The sequence below is a fragment of the Amblyraja radiata genome, unplaced genomic scaffold, assembly GCF_010909765.2.
Source record: "Amblyraja radiata isolate CabotCenter1 unplaced genomic scaffold, sAmbRad1.1.pri scaffold_670_ctg1, whole genome shotgun sequence".
Lineage (NCBI taxonomy): Eukaryota > Metazoa > Chordata > Chondrichthyes > Rajiformes > Rajidae > Amblyraja > Amblyraja radiata.
The window spans coordinates 40,001-62,676 of record NW_022630694.1 but is presented as its reverse complement, the minus strand read 5'-3'; the positions used below and the strand labels follow the sequence as shown (position 1 = coordinate 62,676).

General features: G+C 43.6%; 1 long non-coding RNA gene across 1 annotated transcript; it reads right to left on the bottom strand.

Moving 5' to 3' along the window:
• Window positions 1-68: 68 nt before the first annotated feature.
• On the bottom strand, window positions 69-16,680 carry LOC116970237. The gene is made up of 3 exons (XR_004411076.1): window positions 16,592-16,680; window positions 10,132-10,135; window positions 69-78 (listed from the first exon to the last, which is right to left on the bottom strand). It is a non-coding gene; the product is annotated as an uncharacterized LOC116970237 (long non-coding RNA).
• Between the last annotated feature and the right edge of the window lie 5,996 nt (window positions 16,681-22,676).

The window sequence follows — 22,676 nt, the reverse complement described above, 5'->3', positions numbered from 1 at the left end:
TCAGTCTCGTCTGATCTTGATGTTTAAGATGCGTTTCCTGTAGAAACGAAATATCCGTGTGGTATGATTTCAACTGAGCTAGTATCTTGCCCCTTTTAATAGGTTCATTAATACCCCTTATATTCCAACTACATAGTGTGATTCCTCCCATTTTCTTTTGATTGTCGTCATACATTTTTTACCTATTTTGATGACCTTATTTATTATGGTGCATTCATACCTCAGGACTCTGGTTATTTTGGGAGCATTTATATTATAGACTTCCTTGGTAGTTCCCCTCTGCGATTGTCCTTGAAAAAAAAACACATAGATGTGACATATTGTGATTAAAAAAAAAAGTATATCAAATAAATTTACGGTGTCTGAGTTTCGGACACCGTAGTGAGTGGCCCACTCGTCTGTGGGGTACGACATCGATATCGCTTCCGGCGTAGATGTTATAAGGTTAGCCCCGCTGCCTTTATTACCCAAAACCTAGGGGGTCGGTACCGTTTCCAAATCAGTTCTATTTCACCCAGTTGCAGTATATATATACATGTTTCATTCCGACTTATCAAATCTAATCATGTATTCAGTTACATATATTCCTCACTCTTTATCTCTTAACTATTTGTAATTGGTTTTAGTATTGTTAAAAGTGAGTTGTTCGCTGAAAGGGTTAACCGAAGTCAGGCTCCTGGAATTATGCCAGGTGCCTGAGTCTCCTCCCCTCCCCACTCGAGCTGCGGAACGTATGTGATTACGGTTGTCTGCGTTATAAAGCAGGCAACACATTTTTATCAGTTTCAGTTGCTATTTCTATATTAGTATTGTTAATTATTAATTATTATTAATTCTCAATATTTTGTAAAACTATATAAGCCATGTGATGTTTTTCGCTCTCAGCTCAGCAGATCACCACTCCCATGTTATCAGTCTTTCCTCATTTGAGCACAGAATGTCCTTGAGTTAGATTCCGCAATGTTCAAGGCGAGATAATAATGTCTAGACACGTCTCGTGGAAAATCTGTTGCGTGTAGTAATTTTTAAAGATTGGTGTTGTTCACTTATTTCACTTTTCTTGTGATATTCTTGTTGGGGAAATAAGCAAATTAATTTGTTCATGACGTCTTGGTGATCAATCTTCAATTGTTGCTGCCTTGGCCACGATTTCTTGAGCGTATTTAAGAGATTCTACCGAGTTAATGAATGTTTTTGAGATTCCCATGAAAGTAATACGCATTCTGGCCGGATAATACACTCCACATATGACACCCTTGACACCGTAAAGAGCTTCTCTGGTCTGTGAGAACGTTCTTCTCTTTTGCACAATCTCGTAAGGGTAGTCCCGTAGGAGTTTAATAGAATCATTTCTGTACATCATCTTCTCTCCGTATTTGATCTTTTTCATCAGCGCTTCCATTGTTGGGATATCCCGAAGTTTGATTATGATCTGTCGTGGGTAGGCATGTTCTCCTTGAGATCTTGGTTTAAATCTGGGTAGTCGATGTGCTTCTTCAATTACAGGTGCCTCAGGTAGATTGAGCACGTGTTTGATTAGATTGGCAGTGTACTCACGAGCATTGTCCCCCTCAGCTCCCTCTTTTACTCCACGTATTCGTATATTTTGACGTCTTGAGCGAGCTTCTAGGTCAACATATTTATCAGAAACTTTTGTAATTTGGCTCTTGAGACTGTCTATTTCTAACTTCATCGTCTGCATCTCACCGGTCATCTCTTCCACAACAGCTTCCATATCTTTCACTGCAGTTACATTTGCAGAAACAGTTTCATGCACAGCCTCAAACATCTTTGTGGTCTCTTCTGCCACCTTATTAATTTTCCCCGTTAATTCTTCTTGCACATCATCAACTCTTTTTTGCAGAGCACCAATGCCCGCAAGTATTTTTTCATTACCGGCATTAATGGATTGCATGTTTTCCATCAAATTTAAGATTCCAGCTTTCAAATCATTTTTCAAATCTCTTACCGAGTTCTTTAACTGCTCCATTTCGGTTTTCTCTTTTGTGGTCATCTCAGTCTTAGATCGTGTAGCCATTCCAGAGACCACTCCAGAGGTCAGTTTTGCAGTTTCTTGATGTTCCTGAGTCTTCAGCAGGTGTTTTGTAGCTTTCCTCTGTGGGCTCTGACCTGGAGACGCACTTTTCATTTAAAATGCCTTTCCCTCCGTTAAATTCACGGCATCAGCACCGCGACATGAGGCTCCGGTAAGTTTTTAAAAACGGTCCCGACCTCCAGACCCGATTTTAACGCGAAAAATCGCGATTTTTTCAGCGGAGCTAGAAAGTTTGCGACTGCTAGCAGAGCATGGCACCACCGGAAGCCTGTACCTCATTCTGATGGAGAGTAAGAATCAAATTGTTATTGTGCAAACAAAGGGAGAGAAACACTATGTTGAATCCCCTCCACATCTAAACTGTAGTTCCACTGACTTCATAAAGTCTTAGACTCATATGGGATACAGCATAGAAATAGACCCTCCAGCCCAATTAGACCATGCTGACCATCAAGCACCTACTGACACTAATTCTACATCATCCCTATTTGTTCTCCTCACATTCCCATTAACTCCTCAAGACTTTATCACTCACTTAAATATCAGGATAATTTAACAGTTAACCTATGAATTCTCATTAGTTTAGTTTAGTTTAGAGGTGCAGCGAGGAAAATAGGTCCCTCGACCCACCGAGTCCATGGTGACCATTGATCACAAGCACACTCATCCCATGTTATCCCACTTTCACATCCTACACGCAAATTGACAGAAGCCAATTAACCTACAAACTCACACATCTTTGGAATGCGGGAGAAAACCGGAACACCCGGAGAAAACCAACGCAGTCGCAGGGAGAACGTACAAACTCTGCGCAGACAGCAAAAGTAGTCTGGATCGAACCCTGGTCTCTGGTGCTGTGAGGCAACAGCTCTTCCAATGTGCCACTGTGCTACCCTCATGTGTGGGAGGAAATCAGGGCACTGGGAAGAAACAAATCTGTCCACAGGAAGAATGTGCAATCTTCACACAGCCAGCACCATAAATATGTATCATATAATTCATCAGCATTTGTCAGCAAACAGATAATTGCAGAAGTGCAAAGGGGATTAGAAATAGAAAAGAAGTAGGCGTAGGAGTAAATATCTTAGATGCAGAAACAAAAACATTTGGAACCTATCGTGATACTTGAAGACATCCTTTGAATTCCAAATAGGCAATCAGTGTACATGTGCAGGAAGGAACTACAGATGCTGGTTTACACCGAAAGATACAGAATGCTGGAGTAACTCAGCGGGTCAAGCAGCATCTCTGGATTCCTCGTATTATCCTCTACTCATCATTACCTGTAATTCGTTCAATAATGTTGGTATTGTCAGTGAATTTAAAGATGGAGAAAGAACTGTGTCCTGCTACACAGAGTGAGTAGAGCACTGGTGCTCCTGCACTGATAGTTATTGAGGAAGACTTGTTGTCAATCCATTCCAATTATGGTCTGTTACTGAGGAAGTTGTGGATCCAGTTGGAAAGGGATGCAGAGAGACCCAGTTCCCTGAGCTGAGTAACATGTTTGGAGGGGATGATGGTGATGAATACGGAGCTGTAGTCGTTGAACAACAGTCTACCGTGTGTGTTTTGATTGTCCAAGTGGTCCAGTGCAGAGTGGATAGTCAGTGAGACTGCATTCTCCATTGATCTATTGTGGTTGTAGTCAAATTGTGTTGGGTCCAGGTTCTTGCTAAGGAAGGCATTGACTTTCTGCATAACCAACCTGTTGCTCAATGTTGGGAGCAGGAGGAAGAACCAATTAACAAACCTATCCATCTTGGCCCATTGGTACCATTTAGGTTATTCTTGTGTTGAAGTACTGTGTTGGCTCTGTGGAAGCTACAAAAACTAATTATTTTAATTATTTAGAACAATATTTAAAAAAACAATGGAGTGGATGATAATGCCAGGTAAAATAAAGTACCTAAAATTCTACTGAAGACATATGCAAAGGTGATATTTCAGTGAGCAAAATAACTGATAACTAACACACTACTCAATATAATACAATACTGAGTCTGAACGAGAGTCTCGATCCAAAACGTCACCTATTGATGTTCTCCAGAGTTGCTGCCTGATCTGTTTGTGTCCTTTTGCATATTAACCAGCACCTTTGCTTAGACCAATACATTTGCCTAGATTGGAGCCTAGCGCTCAGAAGGGACAAGTGTAGCTGGGACATGTTGGCCGGTGTGGGCAAGTTGGGCCGAAAGGCCTGTTTCCACTCTGTATCACTCTATAACTCTTATGACTAAGCGAAAGGGAGGAGAAAAAAACCTGCTAAGTAGCAATATTTTTGACAAAACACTTTGCCATTCTTTCACTTCTCAAATGAAGCATCTGGTCGGAATTATCACCATGAAGTGAGTGTCATGATATGAGAATAAATTTGAAGAATCATTGATGAGATTTAATAATATGATGATTAGGTTAAGTGATTTAGGCTGGCACTACATCCTGTGAGAAAATAATTTATTTGCATATTTCATGTGGTATGATTTGTAGCTCGAGTGACACAATTGTGCATGAACACTCCCGGAGGTGGATTTGAGTGATAACAAATTACTTGCCACAACAAACCACTTTGCTCTAACTATGATAAATTGCAGGAGGTGTACAGTATCCATCTTTCAAATTTGCCAGGCAAATGGGGGTTACTGCAGTTTATTGTTTTATTTATATACAAATAGCATCATATTTATTTCTTACGTTCTGGACAAGTTTATTCATGGTGAGTGTCACAGGCCATCCTTATTTTGTTATCTGTTAAATAGAGCCTCAAAATAAGAGCGTAAAATGGTGTCCCTTGTGGAGCTGCTGCTTCACAGTAACCTGGGTTCGATCTTGACCATGGGTGCTGTCTGTGTGGAGTTTGCACGTTCTACCTCTGACCATGTGTGTTTCTTTTGGGTGCTCCGGTTTCCTCCCACATCCCAAAGACGTACGGGTTTGTAAGTTCATGTGTAGATTGTGCGTAGGGAGTAGATGAGGCGAGTGCGATAGCAGGACTAGTGTGACCGTTTAGTCAATCAATCAAGTGTGGAATGTGATGGGTGTGCAGCAAGGCTTCCTCTTGCTAACAACACATCTTCAGAAGTATTTGTACTTCCTGGACATACTTATTCCACACAAGGTCACTAAAACTATATTGACCAAAAGAGATTTCCATTTCATTAATTCAAAAGACAAAAATGAACACAAAAAGCTGGAGTAACTCAGTGCGATAGGCAGCATCTTTGGTTTAAACTAGCATCTGCAGTTCCTTCTTAGACAAAAATGAACTATCTATTCAAAGTTCTCTGTCTAAACCTTAAAAATGGTTTCCCCACAATTAAAGATTGATTGGCAAAAACACTAGGCTGAGATATCAAACTAAGTGTTTGTTAAGATTCTCTAACTTTTTGTATTTGTGTGAAAAAAATGAAAGATGCATTGATTTGAAATATCTATCCTCAGGCAGTTTAACAATCCAATTGTTAATATGCTCCAGCATTTAAATTTGACATCGAGAAATGCCTTCATTATATAGTAACTTATTGTAAGGTTTAATTGCAGGTTGCAAAATTAGTCATGACCAAAAATGTAAATCCACTGTGCAATGGTGACAGCCACATTGATTTCAGAATTGGGACTATCACGCATTAGGCTGTTGTCGTTGTAAAATGGTGATGTTTCAGGTTGAGACCCTTTTTCAGACTGATTGTCGGGGGGGGGGGGGGGGGGGGAGAAGAAACCTGGAAGAGGGGTGAGGCAGGATAAGGCATTGCAGGTTAACACAGGGGAGTGTTTATTCTTTCATAAGCAGAAGGTTGAAACAAAGGCCAGAGATAAAAGCAGGTGTGAGAGAGAGTTGAGTAGTTGTGAATTGTAAAGCCAGAGGACGGAAAGTAGGGGTGGGGGGGATATGTGGGGTGGAGGCGATGGGAAAGGGAAGAAATAGCTGGGAGTCTAGGTTGGACACAGAGGATGATAGGGGAGGGGGAAGAAATGGGGGGTTTGCAGTGGAGAAATGGAGGGGTTTTATTTGAGAGATGTATTAGGAGGTTACCTAAAATTGGAGAAATTGTAAGCTATGAGGTGCTGTTCATCCAGTTTGCTTGTGATCCCATTCTGGTAATGGAGGAGGCCCAGGACAGAAAGGTCAGTATGGGATTGAGAAGGGGAGTTAAAATGGTGGCCTTGACTTACTGAGCGCAAGTGTTCAGCTTGTATAAGACCTACTGGATCTCTCGGTTGCTAAGCATTTTAACGCCCTTTCCCATTCCCGTACTGACCTTTCTGCCATGGGCCTCTCTCTCTACAGATGTTGTTTGAACAGTGGAGCATTCCCAGCACTCTGCTTTTGTAGTTTTACACTCCATCACCAATTTCTCACATTCAATATCATCCTAGTGCACCTCCCTGGCAAAATGGTGCTGTCAGGGACCTTGTATCGTAGAGTCATAGAGTCATACAGCGTCAGCCCAACTTGCCCAGACCCACTACACTAGTTCCACCTGCCTAATTTGGGTCCATATTCCTCTAAACCTACTCTATCCATGTATCTTTCTAAATGTTTCTTAAATGTTGCGATAGTACCTGCCTCAACTACCTCCTCTGGCAGCTCGTTCCATACACCCACCACCCTTTGTGTAAAAAAAGCTACCCCTCAGTTTCTAATTAAATCTCTGGTTTTTAATTCCCCTACTCTGGGAAAAAGATTGTGTTTACCTAATCTATTCCTCTCGTGGTTTTATACCTCTATAATATCACCCCTCATCCTCCTGCACTCCAAGGAACAAAGTTCCTCCCGCATCCTAAAGTTGCGCAGGTTTGTAGATTGATTGGCATCGGTAAATTGCCCCTAATGTGTCGGGAGCGGATGAGAATGTGGGATAACATAGAACTAGTGAGAATGGGTGATCAATAATCAGTGTGGACTCAGTGGGCCAATGGGCCTGTTTCCATGCTATATCACTAAGATAAATTAATTGCAATTCAAACCACTTTACAGAGGATTTCACTGGGTTAGTTTTACTTTGCTGAAAACAAGATTGTGTACATGTGGTAGGCGGTAATGCCATCTTTGCGGGCTGTGCAATGATCTTACAGAATTGAATTAAATTTATAAATTAAAAGGCCATAAACTTTAGAAAATGATTAGTAATTTGATAATGTCAAAACGTAAAATATCCAGATGTTGGATTATGGAGATATTTGAAACAAGGATGGGAGTTTCAGTAGAAAAAATGAACTTCAGATACTGGTTTACAAAAAAAATGCACAAAGTGCTGGAGTAACTCAACAGATCAGGCAGCATCTCTGGAGAACATGGAGAGGCAACGTTTCAGGTCAGGGCCCTTCTGTGGACAAAGAACTTCAGATGGTAGTTTTTATTTAGTTAGTTTAGTTTATCGTCACATGTTCTGAGGTACAGGGACAAGCTTTAGTTGCATGCTCCCTAGTCAGCGGAAAGACTATATATGATTACAATCGAGCCATGTACAGCAACATGATCAAGAGAATACCATTTAGTGCAAGATAAAGTCCAGTAAGGTCTGATTAAAGATAGTCCAAGGGTCTCCAATGAATAGATGGGAGCTTGGGACCGCTGTCGAGTTGTTGATAGGATGGTTAAGTTGCCTAATAACACTAATTTTCAGTGCTTATTCAGATAATTTATAGGGAGAAGTCAAGAATGGAATAGCATGACTCAGAATTTAGAATCAGGCATCATAGTCTGGCAAGTACATTAAACGAAACTATGGTAAGTTGCAAACAGTACAGACAAAAAGGAGGCTTTGATTGCTGACAGCCGTCACAGATTTACTTGAAGCCTTCACTCAGAAAATTATTCCAAGCACTGAATTTACAGCCTGACCTTTGGATCCCCAGGATTGAGTGATGTCTTCCCTTGTACAGGCTATTAAAGAATCACGGACATCAAATTGCTCCTCAGAATTGAACAGTGTTCAGCTACATTAACGTGAAAGAAGTTAATAAAAGAGAAGATAACTCACCACATCAGATCTATCAGTTTATCCATATTAGTAAGATGGTTTGGTTGCTGTGTGCCTTTTCTATTAGGAGATGATCGTGGACACAAAGGGCATAAATTAATAATGGGAAATTCCTCAGAAGAGCACCAGGCCACTCTACAACTTAAATATGGCATCCTCCTGTCGTGTCCAACGTTGCTCGGTCCTCTGATGAGATGCACTAATTTTGCTTGCATTGCAGCAAGAGGAAATGGCATCAAATGCATTAGTGATGCTCACACAATGTGCGCCAGGCTGAATTTTCAGAGCTGAATGAACGATTTAGAAGTGATAATTTTTCATCAAATTTCTCCAACTCAATGCTTTAAGCACTGCATGTTATCTTTGAAAAAAACATTATTCATTTAAAATAAAATATGCTAACTGGCTTTCTTAATGCAGGACAAGGCTTGATTTATTCAGACACTGAGTGAGGATTTCTGTATCTTCTCCAGAGATGATTAACACTTACCAGCAATAAGCCAAGATTTTCCCTGAGGATAAACACAATATCAAGAAAAAATAACTTTGTATAAAATCATTAGGCTTCTCATGTATCTATAACTGCATGCCGTATAAAACGAAATATTGCCTTTTAAGGGATATATATTAAACAAATTTATTCACTGGTTCTTTTAAAACATTTATACACTTCTATTATGCTAGTAATAAGTGCATCACAAGTAAAGTTATAAATGTTCAAATACTTTCAGCTAAGCACAATTATCGTATCTGCATCTAATATTGAAGGGGAATTTAATAGTTATATAAGTTAACAAACTCTTTAAGAAGATGCCACAAGGAGACAGTCAAAATAAGTTCAAGAACAATATACAAAGTGATATTTTTTTTAATTGAAGTGCATTTCCATCAATGAAGGCAGTTTGCACTTGAGTTACCTCTATCTCTAATTAAATTTGCTTTGGGGATCTTTGAAAATGACAGATGCTGCCTAATTGTAGAATGGCTGCAAAATGACAGCAAAAAGCAGGTGAGAAAAATATGGGCAACTGGAAATGGAGAGAAGCATGAATGGTAGCAATGTCCTCAAACTATTTAGAAACATAGAAACATAGCAAATAGGTGCAGGAATAGGCCATTCGGACCTACGAACCAGCACTCAATATGATCATGGCTGATCATCCAAAATCAGTACTCCGTTCCTGCTTTTTCCCCATATCCTTTGATTCTGTTAGCCCTAAGAGCTAAATCTAACTCCCTCTGGAAAATATCCAGTTAATTGACCTCCGCTGCCTTCTGTGGCAGAGAATTCCACTGATTCACAACTCTGGCTGAAAAAGTTGTTCCTCATCTCAGTGCTAAATGGCCTACCCCTTATTCTTAAACTGTGACCCCTGGTTCTGGACTCCCCCAACATGGGGAACATTTTTCCTGCAACCAATTCCTTAAGAATTTTATGTTTCTAAAAGATTCCCTCTCATCCATCTAAATTTACCAGGAATAATTGATGATTCCATCATGCATTTCCCCTGTGGATCAAATGCTGTTGACCTCATTATGAGCGACGACTTAAAAAATGCTTGAATACTCTCCCTCCCCGGCTCAAACTTCCACCAGTAAAACACTATTAAAACATTACATTTTCTACTGCCTGCAACATTTACTCCTGCAGTGATTTGCACAACCTCAATATGAAGTACAACACAGTACAACAAATGGATACAGTATGACACAATATATATACATATGACACAAAACATTTATAGTCCTCCTTGTGCCCCTAAACTTAATTGATATTTTATATTACGAGAGCTAAATAAAAATTGTGATGACAAACCAATTTTGCAATCAGAAAACCAACATCAACTTACACTAAAAAATTTGGCTGTGAAAAGTATTTTGATAATTGAACACAGTTCTTTGGGCAAAAGCCAAATTAATTCAGGATAAGAAAATCATTTGTAGGACTGTTTATACTAAGGTGCTCATCTGAATATTAATATGTAACTGAAAAAAAAATAATTTTGAGATGAATTCAAACACTTTAACCTGTTATATTTTGGAATATTACAATTAAATCTAATAAGTAAAGAACATGGGATTTAGGAAGACAAAACTAAAATAGTCTTATACTGAGACATGCATGCTGGTTCCTGATTCAGTCAACAAATAATTGTTCACAAGTTCATAAGTTATAGGAGCAGAATTGGGCCATTTGGCCCATCAAGTCTACTCTGCCATTCAATCATGGCCGATCTATTTTTCCCTCTCATCCCAATTGTCCTGCCTTCTCCCAATAACCCCAGACACACGTTCTAATCTGCCAATCTCTGCCTTAGTTGTAACAGTTTTTGACTGAATGAAATCCACTGACAATTTACTCAAAAAGTGTTAAGATGTTTTCAGTTCAGTTATTCAAGTATCAATTAAAAATTTACCATGAACTGGTATTCCTCACAGCTGAGTTGGGGTGAAAATTAAAATAGCTTTGATTTGCTGCACCATCTGGCTTCAAGGCTACTTTTACACTTAGTACAAGCTTTTGGAAGTTTCATCAATCTGTTGAGATTCTAGAGACAATCCAGCGTTTTCTCCATTTAATTAAGAAATCACATCAATGTTTTATCTAAGTATTCTTTTTCTACACTGTAATTTCTGTTAGTTTCAAGGGCAGCAAAGGGCAGCGACTCCAATCCGATACTAATTTAGATGCGGAATTTACTTCCCTAAATGTCAATGATAAATTCAATTTGCCATGTTTGTCACATATACTCTGTTGGGGCACTCTTAATCTAAAGCACTCTGTAATATCTTAAGTTATACACGCTGATGATCTTCTTATCTACATCAACAACATTGCTGAAATGAAAAATAAATCTAAAAATCTAAATCTAAATAAAAATAAAAATGAATCTTCTGAATTTACAGTATATGGTAGATGCAGAGTACATTTCTTTAAACTTTATTTTAGTTTAGAGATACAGTGCAGAACCAGGCTCTTTGGCCCACCAAGTCCACACCAACCAGTGATCACCCCTTACACTAACACTATCCTACATAGTCGGGACAATTTACAATTTTACCAAAGCCAATTAACCCACAAACCTGTACGCCTTTGGAGTGTGGGAGAAAACTGAAGACCTCGGAAAAAACCCACATGGTCACGGGGAGAACACACAAACTCCATACAGTCAGCACCCGTAGTCAGGACCGAATCCAGGTCTCTGGCGCTACAATCGCTGTAAGGCAGCAACTCTGCCGCTGCGCCACCGGGCCACCCTATGTATTTGTAATTGTTTTTGTTCCCATGGAAGCTTATTACACATCAGTAGTCAATGGTTCAATGGTGCTTTTAATCCATGGGGTTGGGAGGGAGAGATAGATCTGCCATGATTGAATGGCGGAGTAGATTTGATGGGCCGAATGGCCTAATTCTGCTCCGATCACTTATGAACAATAGGTTGCGTGCTACTGAAGAGAGTGATTCATAATTTAAATGATGTAGCTTGTGTACACTGCAAACGTGCCGCATTGATTCTTGATCATCAACTTGTCAAATGATAAATGCTCTTTGAATTGCATTCCTGCTTAAAACAGCAACAACAACAAAATACGTGATGGTCATTTGCGGATCTGAGAGCTGTAACCGTTACAAAATGTCAATCTATTTTCAGTCAACAAGCCAATTTTCGGAAAACCATTCATGTTGCTTTACATAACAATTGAACTATGCCTGGGGCTGTCTTTCAAAGACCATTGTGTTCAAGAAGGAACTGCAGATGCTAGAAGATCGAAAGTACACAAACATGCTGGAGAAACTCAGCGGGTGCAGCAGCATCTATGGAGCGAAGGAAATAGGTGACGTTTCGGGCCCAAACACTTCTTCAGTCTGAAGAAGGGTTTCGGCCCGAAACGTCGCCTATTTCCTTCGCTCCATAGTTGCTGCTGCACCCGCTGAGTTTCTCCAGCATTTTTGTGTACTTTCAAAGACCATTGTCAGGGTAATTGAGAATATGGAAACATAATAGTTAATGGATAAGTCTCTGAACCAGAGATGGATTTTTAGCTACGCACTGGAGACTGTACAATTTCCATGTGTTTTGTCAGTTTTATACCAGTTTTAGCATGATATCTGCCTGCATTGTTGCTGTGTCTCCATGCACACTGCATCAAGTAAATGTACTTTAGAAAGAAACTCTAGGCCAACGGATCAGCGGGACTGTAACCTCTAAACCATGGTTTAATTGCAAATACATTCACAAAGTAATACTGATGACAATGCATCTTTTCCTCTCTTGATTCAAGTCTCTGGATGCGATTTAAATGAAAGCACCAACATTTTAAATTCTGATCTGAGTGATCTTAGCTGCAGATAGATGCATTTTTAGAAGTAGGACTGGAGGTGGAAGAGATTTTTAAAAGGACTAGATTGATTTATGGAGCTTGGCCATATATTGTTTAGTTTAGTTTAGTTTGGAGATACAGCTTAGAAACAGGCCCTTCTGCCTGCCAAGTTCATGCCGACCAATGATCACCCCATACATTAGTTCTATCCTACACATTAAGAACAATTTACAGAAGCCAATTAACCTACAAACTTGCACATCTTTGGAGTGTGGGAGAAAACCAGAGGACCCAGGGAAATCCCATGCGGTCACAGGTAGAATGTACAAACTCTGTACAGACAATACCCATAGTTAGGATCGAACCCAAGTGGCTGGCGCTGTAAAGTGGCAACTCTACCACTGTGCCACTGTGCTGTCCTAAATTATATTTGGAGCATTTGCATAAGATGATGAAAGCAGTTCTGAAATCTATATTGTGGAAATTAATGATTGATCCACTCTTACTGCGTATTAGTATTATCAGAAATTAGTGTTTTAAGGTACAAAGAAAGGTTGCAGAAAATGAATGCCAAGAGAATCAACCAATGCAAAATGAGTGGTGTAACTGCAGAATATTACAACACATTGCAGGGAATGGGGTACATGTCATGTGCCATTAGTTTAACTTGGTTGTATGTTCAGGACAAACATTGTGGTGTGATGGTACACAAAAATGCTGGAGAAACTCAGCGGGTGCAGCAGCATCTATGGAGCGAAGGAGATAGGTAATGTTTCGGGCCTAAACCCTTCTTCAGACTGATAGGGGGTGGCGGGGAGAAGGAAGGAAAAAGGGAGGAGGAGGAGCCCGAGGGCTGGAAGATGGGAGGAGACAGCTCGAGGCCTAAGGAAGGGGAGGAGACAGCCAGGACTAACAAAATTGGGAGAATTCAATGTTCATGCCCGCTGGATGCAGGCTCCCCAAGCGGAATATGAGATGCTGTTCCTCCAATTTCCGGTGTTGCTCACTCTGGCAATGGAGAAGACCCAGGACAGAGAGGTCGGATTGGGAATGGCAGGGGGAGTTGAAGTGCTGAGCCACCGGAAGTCAGGTAGGTTCTTGCGGACCGAGCGGAGGTGTTTGGCGAAACGATCGCCCAACCTCCGCTTAGTCTCACCGATGTAGATCAGCTGACATCTAGAGCAGCGGATGCAGTAGCTGAGGTTGGAGGAGATACAGGTGAACCTCTGTCGCACCTGGAATGACTGCTTGGGCCCTTGAATGGAGTCAAGGAGGGAGGTAAAGGGACAGGTGTTGCATTTCTTGCGGTTGCAACGGAAAGTGCCCGGGAAGGGGGTGGTACGGGAGGGAAGGGAAGAATTGACAAGGGAGTCGCGGAGGGAGCGGTCTTTGCGGAAGGCAGACATTGGGGGAGATGGGAAGATGTGGGGAGTGGTGGGGTCACGTTGGAGGTGGCCAAAATGACGTAGGATTATTTGTTGTATGTGACGGCTGGTGGGGTGAAAGGTGAGGACTAGGGGGACTCTGCCCTTGTTGCGAGTGCGGGGAAGGGGAGAAAGAGCAGTGTTGCGGGGTATGGAAGAGACCCTGGTGTGAGCCTCATCTATGGTGGAGGAGGGGAATCCCCATTCCCTGAAGAATGAGGACATTTCAGATGTCCTGGTGTGGAACGCCTCATCCTGGGAGCAGATGCGGCGTAGGCGGAGGAATTGGGAGTAAGGGATAGAGTCCTTTCAGGAGGCAGGGTGGGAAGAAGTGTAGTCCAGATAGCCATGGGAGTCAGTGGGTTTATAGTGGATGTCAGTCAGAAGTCTAACACCTACGATGGAGATAGTGAGGTCAAGGAATGGTAGGGAAGTGTCGGAAATAGTTCAGGTGTATTTCAGTGCCGGATGGAAGTTGGTGGTGGAGTGGATGAACTCAGTCAGTTGTGTGCGGGTGCAGGAGGTGGCACCAAAGCACACAACAACGAATATTCGACGTACCCGACAAAGAGGCAGGCGTAGCTGTGGCCCATGCGTGTGCCCATAGCTACGCCTTGTGTTTGGAGGAAATGGGAGGAGTCAAACGTGAAGTTATTGAAGGTAAGGACCAGCTCCGCTAGGCGGAGGAGAGTGTCAGTGGCTGGGTATAGGTTGCTTCTCTGGTCGAGGAAGAACCGGAGGGCTTTGAGGCCATCCTGGAGGGGGATGGAGGTGTAGAGTGACTGGACGTCCATGGTGAAGATGAGGGGGTGAGGGCCTAGAGAGTGGAATGCCCAGAGATGACGGAGAGTGTCTGAGGTGTCTAGAACATAGGTAGGGAGGGATTTAACCAAGAGGGTAGGATGGAGTCGAGGTATGTGGAGATGAGTTCGGTGGGGCACGAACAGGCAGAGACAATGGGTTTATCGGGACAGTCAGGTTTATGTATTTTGGGGAGAAGGTAAAAACGGGCCGTGCGGGGCTGGGGAATTATGAGGTTGGAGGCTCGGTCGGGCAGGGCGTGGAAGTTGATGAAGTTGGTGATGGTGCTGGAGATGGTGGGCTGGTGCTCGTCATTGGGGTCATGGTCCAAGGGTAAGTAGGAGGAGGTGTCCGAGAGTTGGCGCGTGGCCTCAGCTTTGTAGAGATCGACGCGCCAGACTACCACGGCACCTCCCTTGTCGGCTGGTTTGATAACTCAATCTGGGTTGTTGCGGAGTGATTCAATGGCAGTACGTTCAGGGGGGGAGAGATTGGTGAGACAGGGGAGTGGAGAAGTTGAGGCTGTTGATGTCACGGCGGCAGTTCTGCATAAATAATTCCAAAGCCGGGAGGTTACGAGGGGGGTTCCACGAGGAGGTGGTGCATTGGAGACGGGAAAAGGGGTCGTCATTGGGGGGCGAGGACTCCTTCCCATGGAAGTGCGCTGTGAGGCGAAGGTGACGGTAGATGCGCTCCAAGTCGTGGTGGGCGCGGAACTCATTGAGGTGGGGACGGAGGGGGACAAAGGTAAGACCTCTGCTGAGGACAGACCGTTCGGTGGGGGAGAGGGGGAGGTCGGGGGGGATGGTGAACACCCGGCAGGGATGGGGGTTGGAGCCAGAGGAAGGCAGGTGGGTGGACTGGGGACGGGGCGATGTGTGGTAGGGGGTTGGTGGGTGGTCAGGGGGTGGGGGGGTGAGAGGGCTGTAATGTGGGTGGGGAAATGCAGGGGTCACATAGAGGGGGATGGGGAGAGTCAGTGGAACAGCCACTGAGGTTATCAAGGCTGGGCAGACGGGCACTAGGACCCAGTGGAGTTGAGCCCAGGAGAGAGGGAGAAAGCAGCATGGAGGCTTCAGGCCCAGTGGAGAGTCCAGGCTCCAGGTGAGGCGACGGCTGTGGGTTGTTGGAGGGGGTGGAGTGGCGCGGGTCAAGGGTCACCGGACACGATGGTCGGTGTCCAGTGGCGGTTTATTCGGGGTCGGCGGGCGATGTGAGGGAGGGAGGGAGGTCCCGGTGGGCGGATGGTCGACGCGGGGCGGGCATAGCGGTGGGGGCGGCGGCCATGTTGGGTAGGTCGGGTGAATGAATGAATAAGGAATGAATGAATGAATTTATTCACATTATAAAGGGTGCAATTAAATTAATTAAAGTCCATACAGATAGATTTTCATAAATTCAGACTTTAATTTTACCTTTTAGTTAGTTGATTAATGGGTGCCTTCTTTGTGTTCCAGCACATCAGCATGGACTTTGAAGGCTTTCTTGCACTTTAATCCACTTCGCAGCACTTTCTTCAGCCTTTTTAATGCTTTTCCCACTAAATACAATTAACCTGCTGCAAGTTTCCACGACATTTATTCCATAGAACAACACATCGGAATCTCCAGTAAAACAGGCGTCTGTGAAGCCCCTTAGCGATTTTGTGTGCTAGCCTGAAACAAAGCGCGTGATTGGCCAACTGGCAGACAACTCAATGTTAAATGTGCTTTGATTTGACTAAAAAATTCCCGACATTTTTCCCGTTTTTCTCTAATTTAATAAAAATATGCAAGTCTTCTTCATATCGAGTTTCAGGGGTGATTTATATATATTTTTTTACACAATATGTGAAAATTTCATGTAGTGACTTGGGTATTTGTAGACACATTTTTGATGCTCGGCCCACAGCCTATATGGGTTGGCTCCGCATTTGCCCACTCGCTGGGGCGGACGGTGCCTCCTTCAAAGAGAGCGAGAACAGGCCCCTTCAGATGAGGAGCTGCAGCCCACTCCTCAGTGACGCCTCTAGTTTGGCTGTGGTTCAAATGGCTGCAAATTCTCATAATTATCACCGCCCGGTCACCCAGACCCGGCTCCCAACTGTGAGCCCTGACAGACTGGAACAAACCCCACAGGTTATTTCCAACCTACCCCCACACAGCACATTCTCCTTGTTTCCCTCAATCCAGGAAGATTGTTTACATAGGAATGTAAGGACAGTCTTAAATTGGTTGACCACACAACTTATAATTTGTGTAAATCAATATCGAATTTGAATGGCTGTGACTCAGGCTAATGCCAGGGATTTGATAATTGACAGGTTTTGTTCCAGGCATTCTTGCATTTTCAAGGCTGGTGCTGTATTGAGTCAATAATTTAAATAGATACAATTGTGGATTTGTGCAGCCTGCAGCAAAGATTGTAGAGGAGAAAGACAGACCACTCCTCGAAAAACGCGTAGTATGCCGTGTGTGATTGTCGACGCCATTTTTTGAAGCATTTTATTGGGCTTCCCCCACACCATAATCTTTGCCCCACACTGTCATGGCGTCCTTATCTAAATTTCATCTCACTGCTCTGCTATCAATTGTTCTAATCGTAAATCTAAGCGACCGGACCTGTCAATCTTTAGGTTCCCCAATAAACAAGAAAGGTGAGAAAATATTATTATTATTTTCAGTCGATATTCTGTCGTGAAAATGTTATTTTCTGTTCTCCCATCAACGGCCATTGGGAAACTAGGTTTGTCGGTACATTAGAAAGTTATTAGACTTATTTTTAATAGATCTTTACTTACCATAATAATAAAGATAATTTTAACACTTCTGTACGTTTTTGGTTTTGTTCTTGTAAGGGATTGGTCTCCAAAATATGGCCCGCGGGACACATTAGGCCCAGTGACCAGGAGATTTTTCGAGCTCAGATTCAAGTCCGAGAACGCGGCGGCTGTTACCCGTTATGTCCCTCTAATTGTCGAGACATCACAAGCAAAGATCACAAGCCCTGCTCTGCTCTATAATCTTTGGTTGGAATGGGACGGCTGCACGTTATAATATGCTATCGTTCCACTCTCCCTCTCCCCCTTCTCCCTGTCCCCCTTTTCCTTCTCCCCCTTCACCCTCCCCCCCCCTTCTCCCTCTCCCCCCTTCTCCCTCTCCCCCCTTCTCCCTCTCCCCCCTTTTCCCCTTTTCCCCTTCTCCCTGACCCCTTTTCCCCTTCTCCCTCTCCCCCCTTCTCCCTCTCCCCCTTTTCCCCTTCTCCCTCTCCCCCCTTCTCCCTCTCCCCCTTCTCCCTCTCTTCTCTCGATCTCTCTCTCCCCTCTCTTCTCTCGATCTCTCACTCCCCTCCCTCCTCTCGATCTCTCTCTCCCCTCTCTTCTCTCCATCTCTCTCTCCCTCTCTCCCTCTCTTCTCTCGATCTCGCTCTCTCTCCCTCTCTTCACTCGATCTCCCTCCCTTCCCTCTCTCCCTCCCTTCCCTCTCTCCCCCCCTTACCTCTTTGTGAGAGTTGGCAGCTCTGCTATGACTTGGGTCCAAAAGAGGATAGAAAGAAAATACTTAATGGTCTTTGAAAGAAGATTTTAATAAGCTCTTCTACATTTAAGGTAAATTGACATATTAGAGGCAAAAAGCATCTTCAATATACAGGTCTCTCCACACAACTGAAAACAATTGCATTTAAGTGATATATCATCCATTGTTCAGGCATGTAGTTATGATCATTTTTTTTCTTATTAGTTAATCCTAAATGATATCTCCTGTAATTTGAGATGTCAACAGTGGGTCCAGAATACTCGTCGACAAGATCTCCTGCACCGAACTGCAGAGTATTTGTCAAATAACTGCCGTCTTATGTACATTGTGTGAAATTGTGATTTGTTAACTGCACAAAACTAATGCAAATGGCGATATATTTATTATTGTATCTAAGTTGGACATGTTGCTCTTTGGTGTCAGAACGCGGGGTGGGAGATTGCAACCTTCACGTGGTCCGCCCTGTTTCGACGAATGCAATCAACCCGGTGTGCACAGTCAAATAAGATCAAATAGAGCAAGTTGTCCTCCAACTTAGGCTGTGCACGCCATACGCAAGAAGAAGAAGAAGTGTCAGAACGCAGTCTGAAGAAGGCTTCTGACCTGCAACGTCTCCTATTCCTTTTCTCCAGAGATGCTGCCTGACCCACTGAGTTTCTCCAGCATTTTGTGTCTATCTCTGTTTAGATTGGACTCGTGGGTGGAGGTTGCGGCTGGTCTGGTGATCTAGAACGAGGGCCAAAGTCTCAGAATATGGGTCATGATATTTAGTAATGATACAAGGAGCAGTTTCTTCACTCAAGGGCTGGGAATCTTGGAATTCTTGATCGCGTGAGATGGTGGAAGTCGAGTCCTTGAAAGGAGAGATATTTTCAAATACGAAAAGGATGAAGGATAATGGAGAGAATGTGGGAATAAGGTGTTGAGGTGCAGAGATACAGCGCGGAAACAGGCCCTTTGGCCCACCTTTGAGCAGCGACCCCACACACTAACACCATCCTACACACACTAGGGACAATTTACACTTATACCAAGCCTACAAACCTGTATGTCTTTGGAGTGTGGGAGGAAACCGAAGATCTCGGAGAACACCCATTCAGTCACGGAGAGAACCTACGAACTCCGTACAGACAGCACCCACTGTAAGGCAGCTGCTTTACCGCTGCACCACCATGCCGCCCTTAATCCACGGGGGCACTAGGTTACAATAAACTTCCTACATATTACAGGAATGCATCTCATAAAAATGGGAGAGGTTTCAATGCATTGTAAAATCATAAATCCATGTTGACTTGGACTAATCCTTTTACTGTTATCCAAATGCCCCATTATTACCTCTTTAATAATTGACTCCATCATCTTTCACACGACCAAAGCCGGAGTAACTGGTCTGTAATTCCCCATTTTCTCTCACGCGCCTATCTGCCAAATTGGGATAGCATTAGCTATCCTCCAATCCACAGGAACTGATCGTAAATCTATTGATCGTTGGAAAATGATCATGTATAAATATATATGTATGTGTATATATGCATGTATGTGTATATATGCATGTATATGTATATGTGTGTATATATGTGTGTATGCATGCATATAAATGCATTCATATGTATGCGTTTATTTGTATGTGTGCATATGTATGTGTATACGTGTGTATGTATGTATGTGTATAGATGTATGTGTGTATATATGTATGTGTATATATATGTGTGTATAAATATATATATATGCATATATTTATTATTACTATATAATTATATATATCATTGCCTTTATGGTTTATGTACATCATCTTACAAGACAAATGAATTAATAGTGATTATTTAAATCAAAGTTGCTTCTGATCCATGAGAATAAACGTTATTATCTCTAACTTACCTCACACACAGACACACATTCATATAAATATATAAAATATAGATACGTTAAATTTAATTTTGTGCAGTGTGTGTTAAAGCAATACAAGGGAAACTGCACAATACAATGCAAGGGAAACTACGCAAAGGAGGGGGCTGTTCCCGCTACAAGATACTCGAGGATCTTTGCTTTGGATCAATGATTATAGAGGAGCTCCATAATCTTTGCTTTGGATCACAGCGGGTGGATTACATACAGTCGCGTGTTGCATTAAGAAATGGCGGCCGTGACGTTCCGTCACGTACTACACGTCAGTCCATTGGATTTTGGAGGAGTGGCCTATCTTGCTCTGCTATAGGATCTTTGGTTTTAACACTCTGGCCAAGCAGCAAACAGCAGAGTAACTGTCTTGCAACATTATTTACATTATTTACAATCCCTTTGCAGCAATCCAATCAAATTCATGCATTTACAATACAATGGAGTTCCTCTGCAAGATTCTCATACATACTAACAATTACAAATATCCTTGGACCTTCCTTATCTGAGCTACTGATCTGGGACCTAGACTTCCTGGCACCAGCTAGCAGCCTGCGGCTTCTTATACACAAATGGCTAAAAGGCCTTTTGAATGCATGAATCTGCTTTATTTTGGCCAAGATTTACAAGAAGCAGGGAAGAGAGGATAGGAAAGGAGAGGAAAGGGGGAGAGAGAGGAGGGTATGTGGAGGAAATGTGAGAGGAGGAGATGAGAAGAGAGGAGAGGAGACAATCTCTCACCTAGTCCACTTTGCAATTATCTTTGGTTATAGTTGTGAGGGGAGAGAGAGGGAAGGAGAGAGGAGGGGAGTAGTGGAGAGACGGAGAGAGGAGAGAGGGGGGGAGATGAAACATAGAAACATAGAAAATAGGTGCAGGAGTAGGCCATTTGGCCCTTCGAGCCTGCACCGCCATTCGATATGATCATGGCTGATCATCCAACTCAGTATCCCATCCCAACACGTCCAACCTCCGCAGTTTTGGGGACAGAGCCTTCTCCAGGGCAGCTCCCAGGCTCTGGAACTTCCTCCCCCAACTGATCCGCAGTTCCGTGTCCCTCACTATCTTCCAGTCTCGCCTCAAGACCCATCTCTTCACTTCTGCCTATCCTTAGCCCCACGTCCCCCTCCCTTTTCATCTGTGCATTAATTGCCTCATACTGTGTTTTGAATTGAATTCTGTCTTTAATTTGTGTACTATCATGTCTCTACTATATATTTCATTCCCCTTACATGTTTTTCCTCTACCTGCTAGACTCTTGAGACTCTTGAAAGGCGCCCATAAATAAAATGTATGATTATTATTATTATCCCTGCCTTCTCTCCATACCCTGATGCCTTTAGCCACAAGGGCCACATCTAACTCCCTCTTAAATATAGTCAATGAACTGGCCTCAACTACATTCTGTGGCAGAGAATTCCACAGATTCACCACTCTCTGTGTGAATGAAGGGGAGCGGGAGATTGAGGGGGAGCTGAGAGGAGGGAGGAGAGGAGAGAAGAGGGGAAGGATGAAGAGGAGGGGAGGGGAGTGAAGAGGAGACAATCTCTCACCTATCTATTTTGCCATTATCTTTGGTGCTGGTTTTGAGGAGAGGGGAGGAGAGAGGAGGGGAGGTGTGAAGAGGGGAGGAGAAGCGTGAAGAGGAAAGAAGGGGAGGAGAGCTGGAGAGGAGAGGAGTGGGGAGGGGAGGGGAGAGGTTGAGGAGAGAGGATGGGAGAGAAGAGGGGAGAGGGAGCAAAGAGGAGGGGAGGAGAGGGGAAGAGAGGATATGTGGGGAGTAGATGAGTGAATGAGGGGAGGCGAGGGTAGGGGAGGCGTGAGAGGAGACGTGTGGAGAGTATAGGAGTGGGTGGGTAGTGGAGAACAATCTCTCACCTCCACTATATTGCAATTATCTTTGGTGCTGGATTTGAGGGGAGGGAGATAGTGGGGGGGTAGAGGAGAGGAGAAGGGAGAGGAGAGAAGAAGGGTGAGGAGAGGAGAGCAAGGGGAGGAGGGGAGTGGATAGAAGATGGATAAGGAGGAGAGGAGAGAGGATGGGAGGGGAGGGGAGGATATGCGGGGAATATGAGGGGAGGAGAAGGAGGGGAGAGGAGAGGAGGGGAGAGGAGGGGATGAGAGGGGAGGGGAGAGGATTAAAAAGGGACAATCTCTCGCCAACACCATATTATAAAAATGTTTTTTTGTAATATGTAATATGTAATGGAAGGAGAAGAGAGAACAGGATAGGAGAGGGGAGGGGAGGGGAGGGTAGGGGATGGGAGGAGAGGAGAAGAGAAGATAGGGGTGGAGGGGATGGGATAGGAGAGATGGGAAGAGGAGAGGGGAAGATGAGAGAAGAGAGAGCAGGAGAAGGGAGGAGGGGAAGGAGAGGAGGGGAGTTGGTTGCAGAGGAGATGAGAAGGGAGCAGAGGGGAGGAGATGTGAGTGGAGGAAAGAGGAGAGGAGATGAGAGCGGGATGGTGAGGAGAGGGGAGTTTGGAGGGGAGAGCAGAGGAGAGGGTGGTGGGGTGAGGAGAGGGGCAGAGTGGAGAGGGAGGGAGAGTGGATGGGACTGGAGGGGAGGAGAGGGGGAATGGAGAGGGGAGGAGAGGGGGAGTGGATGGGAGTGGAGAGGGGGAATGGAGAGGGGAGGAGAGGGGGAGTGGAGAGGGGAGGAGAGGGGGAATGGAGA